Below are 14,459 nucleotides of genomic sequence, written 5' to 3' on the forward strand. Positions count from 1 at the left end.
TAGTGTAAATCTTATTGTTTTAAAATAGCACTGCATGACAAAGGCCAACCAGGAACAGCCACCAAACTTTTGATAAAGAAAGTCATAACTCTCTATCTCCACTATATGTAGTAAAAAAAAACACCAACAAAGAAAAAAGAAAAAAAAGAAAAAATAATCTAAGAAGTTTAAAATCCTCGCCAAATTCTATTATACGTAAGACATTGTTATCATTTTGTTAAAGTTTGCGAAGTGGAGTGAGGCATCGAATGAATTCTGTCCGAAAAGATTTGCCTTTTTTTTTTTTAAGAGAATAAGGATTTAAACCCTAACGCACGCACTTGAGCGCGCGTGCACTAACGAACACGCGCATACGAACGCACACGTGTGCGTGCGCGCACACACACACATTTTACAAATACGGGCATATAGGTATACAAATACACAAACATACAGAGACACAGAATCTCGCACACACACACACACACACACACACACACACACACACACACACACACACACACACACACAAGCAGTCACACATGTGTAGAATCGTACGTATGAAATGTTGAGAGCAAATGACATTCAAACATGTTCTTGTTTAATTGATTAAAAACAGACGATGAGATTGGCACAGTTTCTAGAAAAATGGCAAAACGAAGGCAAAAGCTATTGTTTCGCTCTTTTGCTGTTTATTTTATTAAGAAATTTATTTTATTTTGTCACTTTTCTATTTCTGAAAATCCCTCATCGTCGTCTTTTCTTTTATGAAACACTTGATTTTGAAACGTCTGGGAAATGTTCCAACTATTCAGACGGGTGTGAGGAACATAGAAAAGACAATCACGTTAAGAAATGAAAGAAGAGAAGAAAAGAAAGAAAGAAAGAAAAAGAATAAGAAAAGAAAAGAAAAAACGAAAGAAAAGACAAAAAAATTAAAAAAAAGAATTAAACCATAAGAGAAAGAAGGAAAAATAAAGAGATGAAAAATGGAAGAAATTGGAGGGGGAAGAAAAGGAAAAAGAAAGAAAGTGAAAGAAAAGAGAAAAAAGAAAGAAAGTAAAAGAAAAGAGAAAAAAGAAAGAAAGTATAAGAAAACAGAAAAAGAAAGTGAAAGAAAAGAAAAAAAGAAAGAAAGTGAAAGAAAAGAGAAAAAAAGAAAGAAAGTAAAAGAAAAGAGAAAAAAAGAAAGAAAGTGAAAGAAAAGAGAAAAAAGAAAGTAATAAAAAAGAAAAAAAGAAAGTAAAAAAAAAAAAAGAAACAGGAGTCGCCAGGGGAATTTTCATTGATAAAGCTTCTTTATAAATATATGGAACATTCGTATTATTTTGATTCATCGGACTACTGTTCTCATCTTGAGTGTGATTTTCACAACGTTTCGGTCGATATATCCTCCGACCTTCTTCAGGTGTATCTTGTAAAACTTGGGAATGTTTCTGTCGAAATCGGGAATTTGGACGGAATTTCGAGCGGAAAATTATAGACAGAGAAGAACGGTGGGGAGTAAAACGACTGAAAGAAGCCGCACAAATGCTGGGGAATAACCAACTGCTAAGTAGACCTTGTATAGAATTTAATACGATATGGGAACCAGTAATTATAAACAATAGATAATATATACAAGTAAAAAAACAACATTAATATATACAAGTAATAAGAAAAAACATTAATATATACAAGTAATAAGTATAGAGATAGATATACATTATCTGAACTCCAATCTCTGGTCCCCTCTGGCCAATCTTTCACGAAAAACACCCGTCTAGCTGAATCCACTGTGAAAAATTTCCCCCACTATATCTGTGCCTAAATCAAAACGTGGATTCCATGAACAAAGCTTCTTTCTTAGAACTGCACGCCTGTGGAACTCTGTTCCGTCTGCCTGCTTCCCACCGGACTACAACTTTGATGTCTTCAAGTTCAACGTTAACAAATTCCTAATGAACCGCCCCCTTTAGTAAACACTTCATCAAATCTCCACACTAACGTAATGTACTTGCAATAACCCTTATCCCTGAGTGGCTTCCGGGCCTTGAAAAGTGGTTATAACTGTGTAATATATATATATATATATATATATATATATATATATATATATATATATATATATATATATATATATAGTAATAATTAGTAATAAATGGTGATATTTGCAACTAGAAATGAAAATAGGTTTAAGGCTCCTAAAATTCATACTACAATTGTGGCGCAGTGGTAAAAATCAATTGTAAAAGTGAGATTCAATCCTCAGTGTGACCGAAATCTACATTTGTGAATTACTTAGGAGATCTATCCAATCATGGCTGATGGAACAAGAGCACGCTACCCCCGTGAAGTAAATAAAAGGTTCCGCTCGAAATTCCGTCTAAATTCCCGAGTTCGACAGAAACATTCCCAAGTTCGACAAGATACACCTGAAGAAGGTTGCAGGTTATAAAAATCGCACTCAAGATGAGAACAGCAGTCCGATGAATCAAAATAATATGCATAACCAATCCTCATCTCAAAAATTCAGAAACGTTATACGGAACATATTACGCGAGATTGCTTTCTTGCAGACTACAACGTGTTCAAATCGTGGACAAGTATTTGTTGTGAATCTGTCAAAATCCCATTTCAGTAACCCGTATCCCTGGCAAGTGATGACTTATTAGTATTAAAAAATACAAGAAAATTAAAAAAAATGGAGAAAGAAAGAAAATGTAACAGTTTTTAAAAGAAAGTAAAAGACTGACGGAAAAGATAAAGAAAAAAAAGCAGAGAAAAAATGAAATTACAAAACATATTACAAAATACTAAACAAAAAAAATTAAAAATTATAGTAAATTATAAAAAATATAAAAATGTTATAAACATTGAAAATTAATATGAAAAAGATTAGAATTACAAAAAAATAATAAAAATATAAAAAAGTCATAAAAATGATAATAAATTGTGAAAAAATTACAAAGACGTCATAATTTTTTTTAAAGTTTAAAAAAAGAATAATAAAATAAAATCATAAAAAGAATCATAAAAAGTTAAAAAAAAATGAATAAAAAGATCATAAAAAATTTTAACAGTATAAAAAAAATCATAAAATTTTTTAAAAGTTTCAAAATAAAAAAAAAATAAAATGTAATTTAAAATCTGGATTAGATTTACTAAAGCTTTGAAAATGTTCCTTGCGATTTTGGCATTTCCCCATTACACGGGCAGCGCCATTATTAGGGGGGGCGATGACTTCAATTTCTTCTTGGTCAAATAAAAAGGCAAATAAATAAGAAACAAGAATTTTTTTGAACACAAAAATATTTGAAAACGAAAACATTTATTTTATAAACATGTATTGATATATATTATTATAAAAACATGTATTGATATATATTATTGTAAAAACATGTATTGATATATATTATTGTAAAAACATGTATTGATATATATTATTGTAAAAACATGTATTGATATATATTATTATAAAAACATGTATTGATATATATTATTGTAAAAAAATGTATTGATATATATTATTGTAAAAACATGTATTGATATATATTATTATAAAAACATGTATTGATATATATTATTGTAAAAACATGTATTGATATATATTATTGTAAAAACATGTATTGATATATATTTTTATAAAAATATGTATTGATATATATTATTGTAAAAACATGTATTGATATATATTATTGTAAAAACATGTATTGATAATATATTATTGTAAAAACATGTATTGATATATATTATTGTAAAAACATGTATTGATATATATTATTGTAAAAACATGTATTGATATATATTATTGTAAAAACATGTATTGATATATATTATTGTTAAAACATGTATTGATATATATTATTGTAAAAACATGTATTGAAAAATATTATTGTTAAAACATGTATTGATATATATTATTGTAAAAACATGTATTGATATATATTATTGTAAAAACATGTATTGATATATATTATTGTAAAAACATGTATTGATATATATTATTGTAAAAACATGTATTGAAAAATATTATTGTTAAAACCTGTATTGATATACATTATTGTAAAACATGTATTGATACATATTATTGTAAAAACATGTATTGATATATATTATTGTAAAAACCTGTATTGATATATATTATTGTAAAAACATGTATTGATATATATTATTGTAAAAACATGTATTGATATATATTATTGTAAAAACATGTATTGATATATATTATTGTTAAAACATGTATTGATATATATTATTGTTAAAACATGTATTGATATATATTATTGTAAAAACATGTATTGATATATATTATTGTAAAAACATGTATTGATATATATTATTGTAAAAACATGTATTGATATATATTATTGTAAAAACATGTATTGATATATATTATTGTAAAAACCTGTATTGATATATATTATTGTAAAAACATGTATTGATATATATTATTGTAAAAACATGTATTGATATATATTATTGTAAAAACATGTATTGATATATATTATTGTTAAAACATGTATTGATATATATTATTATAAAAACATGTATTGAAATATATTATTGTAAAAACATGTATTGAAATATATTATTGTAAAAACATGTATTGATATATATTATTGTAAAAACATGTATTGATATATATTATTGTAAAAACATGTATTGATATATATTATTGTAAAAACATGTATTGATATATATTATTGTAAAAACATGTATTGATATATATTATTGTTAAAACATGTATTGATATATATGATTGTAAAAACATGTAGTGATATATATTATTTTAAAAACATGTATTGATATATATTATTGTAAAAACATGTATTGATACATATTATTGTAAAAACATGTATTGAAATATATTATTGTAAAAACATATATTGATATATATTATTATAAAAACATGTATTGATATATATTATTGTAAAAACATGTATTGATATATATTATTGTAAAAACATGTATTGATATATATTATTATAAAAACATGTATTGATATATATTATTGTAAAAACATGTATTGATATATATTATTGTAAAAGCATGTATTGATATATATTATTATAAAAACATGTATTGGTATATATTATTGTAAAAACATGTATTGATATATTTTATTGTAAAAACATGTATTGATATATATTATTGTAAAAACATGTATTGATAATATATTATTGTAAAAACGTATTGATATATATTATTGTAAAAACATGTATTGATATATATTATTGTAAAAACATGTATTGATATATATTATTGTAAAAACATGTATTGATATATATTATTGTAAAAACATGTATTGATATATATTATTGTAAAACATGTATTGATATATATTATTGTAAAAACATGTATTGAAAAGCCCGTGTAAAATTCTTTTTAATAAAACAATTTTGGAATTGAAGCAAGATATTCAGAAACATTTTTTTAATTAAAGAAAAATTAGATTTTTTTTCCAAACAATTTAATAATTTGAATAAAACATTTTTCGAATTAAAACAATATTGGATTTTTTTTCCGAAACATTTTTTGAATTAAAGTAAAACTGTCACTGAACAAAATGTAGTTTTAATTTTTTGTAGAACCTACTGAAGGGTTAACACTATATTATAGTTTTAATTTTTAAATTAATAAACAACTTCACTGAGGAGAAGCATCACCTTACAACACACAAAAAATAGTGCCGTCTTTGTAATCAAGAAGTGCCTTTCTTTATTAAAAAAACGCCATGTTTTCAAAATGTGTTTTAATTTTGTTTGTAACGGTTTACATGCTTTTTGATGTTTTTTGATTGGTTGATAGTAGATTATCAGGTACGCTTTTTCCTCCAGCCGTGATCATCTTAAATAGTCGTAAACAGTAGGATTAGTCTTTAATCTCACTTAGAATTAATCGGATAGAATTAAATTATATTAAATTAAACTCAAAAGATGATAATCTTTTTATAACCAAGAGACAAAAAGATGCGATCACATAGAAAATAGGGCTCATATGTTTGTGTGAGTTAATGTATGCTTGCGTGTGTGTGAAGAGAGAGAGAGAGAGAGAGAGAGAGAGAGAGAGAGAGAGAGAAAGAGACGGAGAGAGAGAGAGAGAGAGAGAGGTGATAAATAGTGATGGGACGCTTTCAATATTTTTCTCGATTTCGATACAATTACCGATTCCGTACTAAATATTTAAAAATAGAGTGTTTACTGATTCACGATGACAGTAAAAAAACACGTATTAAATGTGCAGATATTTTCTGAAGCGTCAGAATAGACACTTGTGTGGATGATCTATAGATTTTAAGTTTGAAAATCAATATTTATTATTTTATTATTACTAATAACAGTAGAAGATTTTGCTTTAAACAAAATAAATAATAAAAAGACAATTAAAAGAATCGTTTTGGGCATCGGAAAATAAACACAAATTTTTCCGATTCTGAGACCGATTCCGATACTCCCCCAATTAAAAAAAAAGAATATTGTCATTTCACCCTAAACAAGGCACAAGGCCACTTAATCTTGATGGACTACCATTTGGGACCAGATCTGCAGGGATACTATTTATGGAGTTGGGCAGCAAGATGTCTGTTGACATTACACTTGAACTTCTGCATGTCAGTACAGTCAAGGAAGCAGGAACCCGGAAGGGAATTCCAAAGTCAATCAGTCCTAAGGAAGAAACTATTAGAGCAGAAGGCTTTCTTACATCTACGGATTTTTACTGTGTAGGGGTGGGACTTTGCTGCTTGTCGGGTTTGTTGGATATATTTACGTAGAGGGGTACAAGGGCTTGTAGTTCTTCAAAGCACTTACCTTTAAAATATTTGTAAAACAGGCATAGGAATGCAACATTTCGTCGATGGGACAGAGGTTGAAGCCTAGCTGACAGTTCGGGACCTATTAAGTTAGCGACTCTCTTTTGAACACTGCCTAAGAGTGAGAGACTAGTAGCAGATGCACAAACCCCAATTTATACATTACATGTAGACATTTTGCGATAGTGATTTCTCTCTTAAATTACTTCCTCGTTGATTGAATAATTGTTTGATACTGAAAAAAAAACAAACAAAAAAAACAAAAAAAAACAAACAAAAAAACAAAAAACAAAAACAAACAAACAAACAAACAAACAAACAAACAAACAAACAAACAAACAAACCCCACCCAATACACCATGGGAGAGGGTGATAGGAATAGACATGTAAATAAATATATAAGGAAAAAAAAAGTGAGTCGCGTTAAATGTATTTCCTCTTCCTTTCTTATGTTCCTTGCGACGGAGTCTACAATGTGTTGGGTCCCTCCATATTAACGACTACGTTACAGACAGAAATATATTTTTGTGGACCCTCGCACCTCTTCTCCATATTTCCCATTTGGTCCTGTGACTACTGGAAATATCGTATAGTACCAACGAGGCCACGTGACTCCCGTCAAGAATGCCGTTTTGAAAGCCACTGTGGATCAACAACCGTGTAATAACTTTTCTGCTTTGCACCGACACTAACACCTTACTGCTCAGTAATTCTCTCCTCCGTTCTTTCGGCTGATGGAGGCAAACCGAGCAAGAAGGCAATTCCGGTAGCAACGACGAGTGGAAAAAGGTTGGTGACAAGGAGACAATAAAAATGGCGAACGGAGAGCAATGGCGGCAGCGGTAGTCGTTGCCACGGCAACAACAAGTCGGATATGGCGAGACAAATTTGCTTCAACATAACAAAGAAATCTTAATGTCGTCTGTGTTTCTTCCATTAAAAAAATTGTTCACCTAAAACAAATCATTTTGCTACTGTACTGAAACGTAAGAGAACACTGTGAGGATGGGTCATATTTATAGTGTGCATGGTTTGTAGAGAGTTGAGCAGCAAGATGTTTGTTCACGTTACATTTAAATTTTTGTATGTTCATGAAGTGGGTAAAAGATGGAAAAAGGAAGAAATTCCAAAAGCAAAAAAGTATTCTAGCATTAGTTTTTTTTATAGCAGACTTGGCAGTCTGATTCGGATTTTCTTTCGTTAGGGAAGCATCCTAAATAGGAAGTTCTGCAGCAAGATGTTTGTTCACGTTACATTTAAATTTCGTCATGTTGGAATAGTCAGGAAACAGGAAGCAGAGGGGGAAATTTCAGAGGGAAGCATTACGAAGAAAGAAGCTATTAGAGCAGAAGTTTTTTCACGATATCTGAAAACCTCTACAATGAAGTGGTGAGATTTTGCTGCTCGTCTGCTTTGTTGGGGGGTATTGACTGGAGTAAAAGTACAGTAAGTTTATCGGAGCATATTCCATGGAAGTACTTTTAAAGTGACACAAGGATGGAACATGGGACAGATTGCGTATGTATTATCATAGAATGAATCCTCTATTGAATATTATATATTACGGGAAATAATTTGCCCGGTGGACTTATTCGAAAAAAAAAAAAAAGAAAAAAATAATAATGATAATGTGTGTTTGCACGTCAGCTGATATTTGGGCTTGACGACCTTAAAAATAACCCTTCTTTTCTTATAGATAAAAAAGAAGAATTTCTACAGGGGATATTTTACGTTACACCGGCCAAGGTTACACCGCCGTAACGTAAAATATTCCCATGTAAAATTTTTTATTGATCTATAAAAGAAGAAACACTATTTTTAAGATCGGAATTTTTCGATTGTCGATACTTCTCGGATGAATTTCTGTACAAAGTTTTGTGTGAAATTTGCAAAAGATAGGCTCAGCCGTTTCGGGACCTACGAGGAACTTACACACACAGTGACTTTTATATAAAAGTAGAGATAGAGATAGAGATAGAGATATAAGATACGAGCAGAAGTGAAAAGTTTTCTAGCTGGGTTGATGGAGCGAACTTTTTTTAGAACAGACTTTTGGTATTTTTGTCTTTATTAATAAAAAACAACATATATTTTTCTGAAATTAACAGAGATCGTCATATTGTTCTAGCTTCCAGGTTACAGAAGACAAAAGTTAAGCAACCTCAATACTCATTCGCCATCAGACGAGGGTTTTCCATCGGCCTCTCGAAGCCACATATATTGTGTAAATGTTTTTTTCCCTGTTGGTTGAGATATTGCTGGCTTTAACCCTGTGCTGCTATAGGAGGTCTATTCGATGGAATGTGTATTGCTTGCTTCCTAAGGTTCTCTGACCAGGGAATATCGACAGAGTTCCTCAGACAATTTTTAATATGCTAGAGATCAATTTTATAAGGAAAGGTTCAATATTATTTCATCAGTTTAAATAGCGATATTATTGAATTATTATTACAGACATGGACTTTTTTTAGGAACCGATTTGAAATTATTTCCACTGCAGTCGTATCTTCTATTTTATGTCTCAAATGTCAGTTTGTGTGTTTGTGTGTGTGTGTTCGTATATCCGCTAAAAACTTTCGTCAGCCACATTGAACCGGGTCGAAACCGATACCATTTAAAAGAGCGCTCCCTCGGGCGCATAATATCTAAGAATTAGAAAAAGATTAATTCTGTGATAGTCACTTTTCGCAACGCCATTTTTTGCAGGTCACATATATTTGTAAACGTTATTTTTTCAGGGTCATGATGTCGTAAGTTGTCGTGGTACCGTTGGGTCTGCCGTTTACCAGTTTCCCTTCTTTCCCTTTTTCGTGTTTTAGGTTCGAGCCTGCCTAAGCGCCATTTTTTTTTTGCTGTTGCACGGGCACTCGCTAATATTCTTATCGAAACAAAAGTTGTTTTGATTCATTATTTTTTTTTTGGGGGGGGGGAGGTCCCAGTTTGTCACCTACTTCTATGCTTTTCTGGGGGGTTGCTCAATATTCTTAGCAGCTCTGTCCAAACTGAATTTCATGTCCACCCGGGTATCCACACACACACACACACACACACACACACACACACACATATATATATATATATATATATATGTTGCAACCGAAGTCTACAAAATTATGTTATTGCTGCATATTTAGTCACGTACTTATCACGTGTTTACCTAAAAAAACCCTATAAAAACATCATTTTGGTTAACTTACATGGTTCATGTAACCGACACTCAGTTAAGAAGATTATTATTATACTATATATATATACTATTTGTTTTCCATAAGCATTAATATGTTGCTACACATTCATGAACATGTTTCTGTCATCCAGTTACTAGCAAGTAGAAACCTCTTCAGACGATGTTTCTTATACAAAACCAAGGGAGTGAGCAAGAGAGAGAGAGAGAGAGAGAGAGAGAGAGAGAGAGAGAGAGAGAGAGAGAAAGAGAGAGAGATAGAGAAACAGACAGAAAGAGAGAGAGAGAGAGAGAGAGAGAGAGAGAGAGAGAGAGAGAGAGAGAGAGAGAGAGAAAGTTTAGTAGTTGTTGAAAGTCTATATGTTGTTACACTGAGCAAGTAGTGACTTTGTAAATACATAGGATACTGAAAGATGTAAGAAGTTTTCTAGCCTAATAGAGGGATTCCACCTTTTCAGCAGCAAACTTGGTAGTATCTACTATGCATTTATTCTTTTGTCGACCGAATTGAAAATGAGAGCGTGGGAGTTTTCAGAGTTTGTTGTGGCTTTCGTCTGCCTTTCTGAAATACACTCCGCCGGTGAGTCAGTAAGACAATCGTAATTACCATAGAAACAAGGATAACGATGGCAAGATGCAAGGGATGTCGGTGAGAGAGTGGGGAGGATGAAAGGTACACCGAGGAAAACCCCTCCACCTCCCTCCTGTTTATCTTACATAAAGATATGCAATGCATTTCAGGATTTTATACTTAAGCTTAATTCTATAGACACACGTGCATCATGACCTCATCTCGGGATGTCAGTTCTCTCTCCTCCTTCCCCTCTCTTTCTCTCTCTCTCTTCCTCTCTCTCTCTCATTTTAACAATCCATCGTACATATGGTACATATACTTTCGTTTTCTTCGCTCATGTGACTATCAGTTCGGCCTGAGGAACTCATGTCTGATTATATCTTGTTATGAAGGAAATATTTGGAAAAAGAATCTACGTTTTATTTGCTGTTTTTTATTTTCTATCTTGACATTGATTTGTTCATTAGCGTTTTTTTTTCTCAGAATCTATTGTTCTATCATGCTGAACTTTTCTATGGACTTTCCTATTTGTAAGGTGCAGTGAACTACGTATTATAGTCTCCTTTTGATGATCAGTATGGAATTAATAGGGGTTAATAGGGATTACTCACCACAATATCATATTTACGCAAGAAGATTTCTCGGAAATTACCGGGTCAATTGTACTGAATTTTTGTATAGACTTTTGTTATCATAAAGTACAGCGAACTAAGTACTATGGTATCTGTTCGATGCACAGTTATATATTAATATGGATTAATAAAAATTAATATTTTATGCAAAGTTGGCATACACAAACTATATATATATATATATATATATATATATATATATATGTATGTATGTGTGTATGTGTGTGTGTGTGTGTGTATCACATATACAGAGCATAATCATATCGACACAAATTCCCGTCAGATCACCGAAGTTAAGCACTAATGAGACCAGTACCAGATAAGTGATCGTTTGGGAATAGTAGGCGCTGTATGTGTTCTCGGTGTCGTTTCCAGTCGTCCTGAAATGTCTACTTACCACTGGTATTTTACAGTGCTTTCTCAAGAGAGGTGTGGTCGGAGATTGCGCAACTTTTGCCACGAACAATTTCACGTGCAAATCACAGTATCATCTTCGACGTTTCGTGGTATTCATCGAAATCGATGGACGGACATTATCTATATATATACAAAGTAGTAGCGTTCGCACGCGCGCGTTTATGTGTACGACACTCGTACAGCCTACACTACTGGACTAATCATGACCAAACTTGGTATGATGATGGTCAACAACCTAGGAATGGGACATGCCATTTTTTAATTGTTAAGGTCAAATGTCAAGGTCATATCCTATGTATATATGTACTCTCTACACAACTGGACCGAACATGAGCAAACCTGACATGATGATGGTTTCCGACCTAGGGATTGTGCACACCATTTTTCAAAGTCAAGGTTAAAGGTTAACGTCCTATTTGGTGCGGCTCTTCATAAACTGCCTCACCTAGGGATGCTGCACACCAGGTTTGGGCCCATCACCACCCGGCCTACGGCCATCATGGCGCACGATCAACTTCTTTGTAGTTTGGGTCAGATCACCCTCCTCCACCCCCATCCCCTCAGCCAATTAAATGTTAACCAATTGCGATCTTTTGGAATTGTTTCAATTTTTATGTGTAACAAAATATAAGTGTGAAATTTGATGCAACTTTTTTGCTTTAAAGTTCATGGATTTCACTTCAGGTAGAAGTTAAAAAATTTACTCTTAAACATTCACTTACTGACAGCGTAGAGCAAAGTTTCGCACAAAGCGCCGGTATCTTTGCTAATATATATATATATATATATATATATATATATATATATATATATATATATATATATATATATATTACAGTTTTATCTGTTTGGCTTCTGCGAGGCCTGACGAGGCTGTTGGATCGTAAACATGGTCCAAAATCTGAAACATATGTAGCCAAACAGATAATACGGTAATAAAAAAAAAATAAATAAAACACATATTTGCTCTGCAATAGTATTGAGCACTCTCTTCAAGTTTTTACTAATTACCTTATATATATATATATATATATATATATATATATATATATATATAGTCATCTACATACAGTACTGTTTCGCAACTCATCAGTGCGGCTAGACAGGTAATTACCTCAAACCAGGATCGAATATATATATATATATGTATATACATATATATATATATATATATATGTATATACATATATATATATATATATATATATATATATATATATGTATATATATATACTCATTCACATACAGTACGGCTAGACAGGCAACTTCCTCAAGCCAGGATTGAAACCCGACCATCTGTACGACAGTCAAGGCTCCTAACCATTACGCTATTGGCGGCTGTGAGCGAGTAGTGAGTTTAACGATGTTTTGACACACACACACACACACACACACACACACACACACATACACACACACACACACACACACACACTTCAGTCATGAAGGATTTCTCCTCCACTGAGAGAGAACAAGAAATTGAAGTGCAGCATTTGGAGGACAGATTCTACCCTTTGATCTTGGCCCGCAGGGTACGAATAAAAGTTGTTTGCTGAAATACGTGTACATATGATAAACATTGTTCGTATTTATATTCGGAACTTTGTGTATGTGTGAGTGTGTATATATATGTGTGTATGAGTATGTGTGTATGTGTATATATGTCTGTATGTGTGTGTATGTGTGTGTAAGTATGTGAGTTACATTTCAATGAGCAAAATCACAATATGTTCACCGTCATTATTTTTTTGGAAATTCTGTTTTGAAAAAGAGCAATAAAACATTTTTAAAAAGAAAAAGGAACACAGTTCGATTAATACTAAAACTGAACTTTATTCAATATAAAATATAAACATTATTTATGTAAAATTAAGTAATTTTAAAGCAATATACAATTTAATACTGATAAAACTGAATTATGAATTTAGGGAACAAATTAAAGAAACATTAAACACAAATATTTTTTGGCCTTCGAAACAAGATCACAGTGTAGTATCTGTTTTGATGCTACACTTTACCTTTTCTGTCTTCGGTCGGTGGATGAGAAATCTTTCGTGACTGAGATTATTTTTGTTCCTATCCAGAGTGACCCATATTGGGAAGCTGGATTTTTCCCACAAGATAATATGTTGAAATATTTAAATAACTATTACTTTAAATACAGAAATTATGTTTAAAGTTTTGGTTTTCTGTTCTTCCATATCCATTTTTTCCTCATGTTTTTCATCAAAATGTGTAGCGTATTAGTTGTCTCACAGGCCATTATCAGTGATTGCTCACTGGCAGTAACCTGTAGTGTTCCCTGGGGACTAAGTGACAACAACTCTCCCCAGATTTCCAGTGTTCTCCACCTCTTGACCACTTGTGCAGATTATTGCATGTTATCGCAATAGTAGCCATTGGTGACAAAATGCCTCCCCAAGGTACCAGATTTGAACTGTACACTTCCAGTGGAGATTTGGTTAGTACTCTCACAGCTCGATCTTCCCATCCTCCCTAACCCTTCACAACTAGTTGGAGTGGCGCCAGTCGATGTCATCTTCACCAGTTTGTTTTAATTTTTATTATTATTATTATTATTATTATTATTATTATTATTATTATTATTATTATTATTATTATTATTATAAGGGTGCTTGTGCAGTGTACGCACGTGTATTTTAAATATTATTTTCAAGTTAAATTAAATTTTAGGTTTGTATTACTGTACACATAGATTCGAAAAAGTTGTCAAAAAAACAAATATATAACAAATAAATGTTATCAAAGGCAAGATAAGTTATTTTTCTACCTAACTGGGTATGTTTTTAGTGTTTTTATTTAATGTAAGATGTTTATTCAGCTTGAAAAACATACAGTATTTACCGATGTATTTGAAAA

At 31.4% G+C, this 14,459-nt stretch overlaps 1 protein-coding gene across 1 annotated transcript in view; it reads right to left on the minus strand.

The window, feature by feature from the left end:
• LOC145302249 (ADP-ribosylation factor 3-like) overlaps nt 1-14,459 on the minus strand; it is a 220,313-nt gene that overhangs the window by 138,469 nt on the left and 67,385 nt on the right. The window lies entirely within an intron of this gene.

This window comes from Euprymna scolopes, chromosome 2 (assembly GCF_053919585.1).
Source record: "Euprymna scolopes isolate OS-2025 chromosome 2, ASM5391958v1, whole genome shotgun sequence".
Classification (NCBI taxonomy): domain Eukaryota; kingdom Metazoa; phylum Mollusca; class Cephalopoda; order Sepiida; family Sepiolidae; genus Euprymna; species Euprymna scolopes.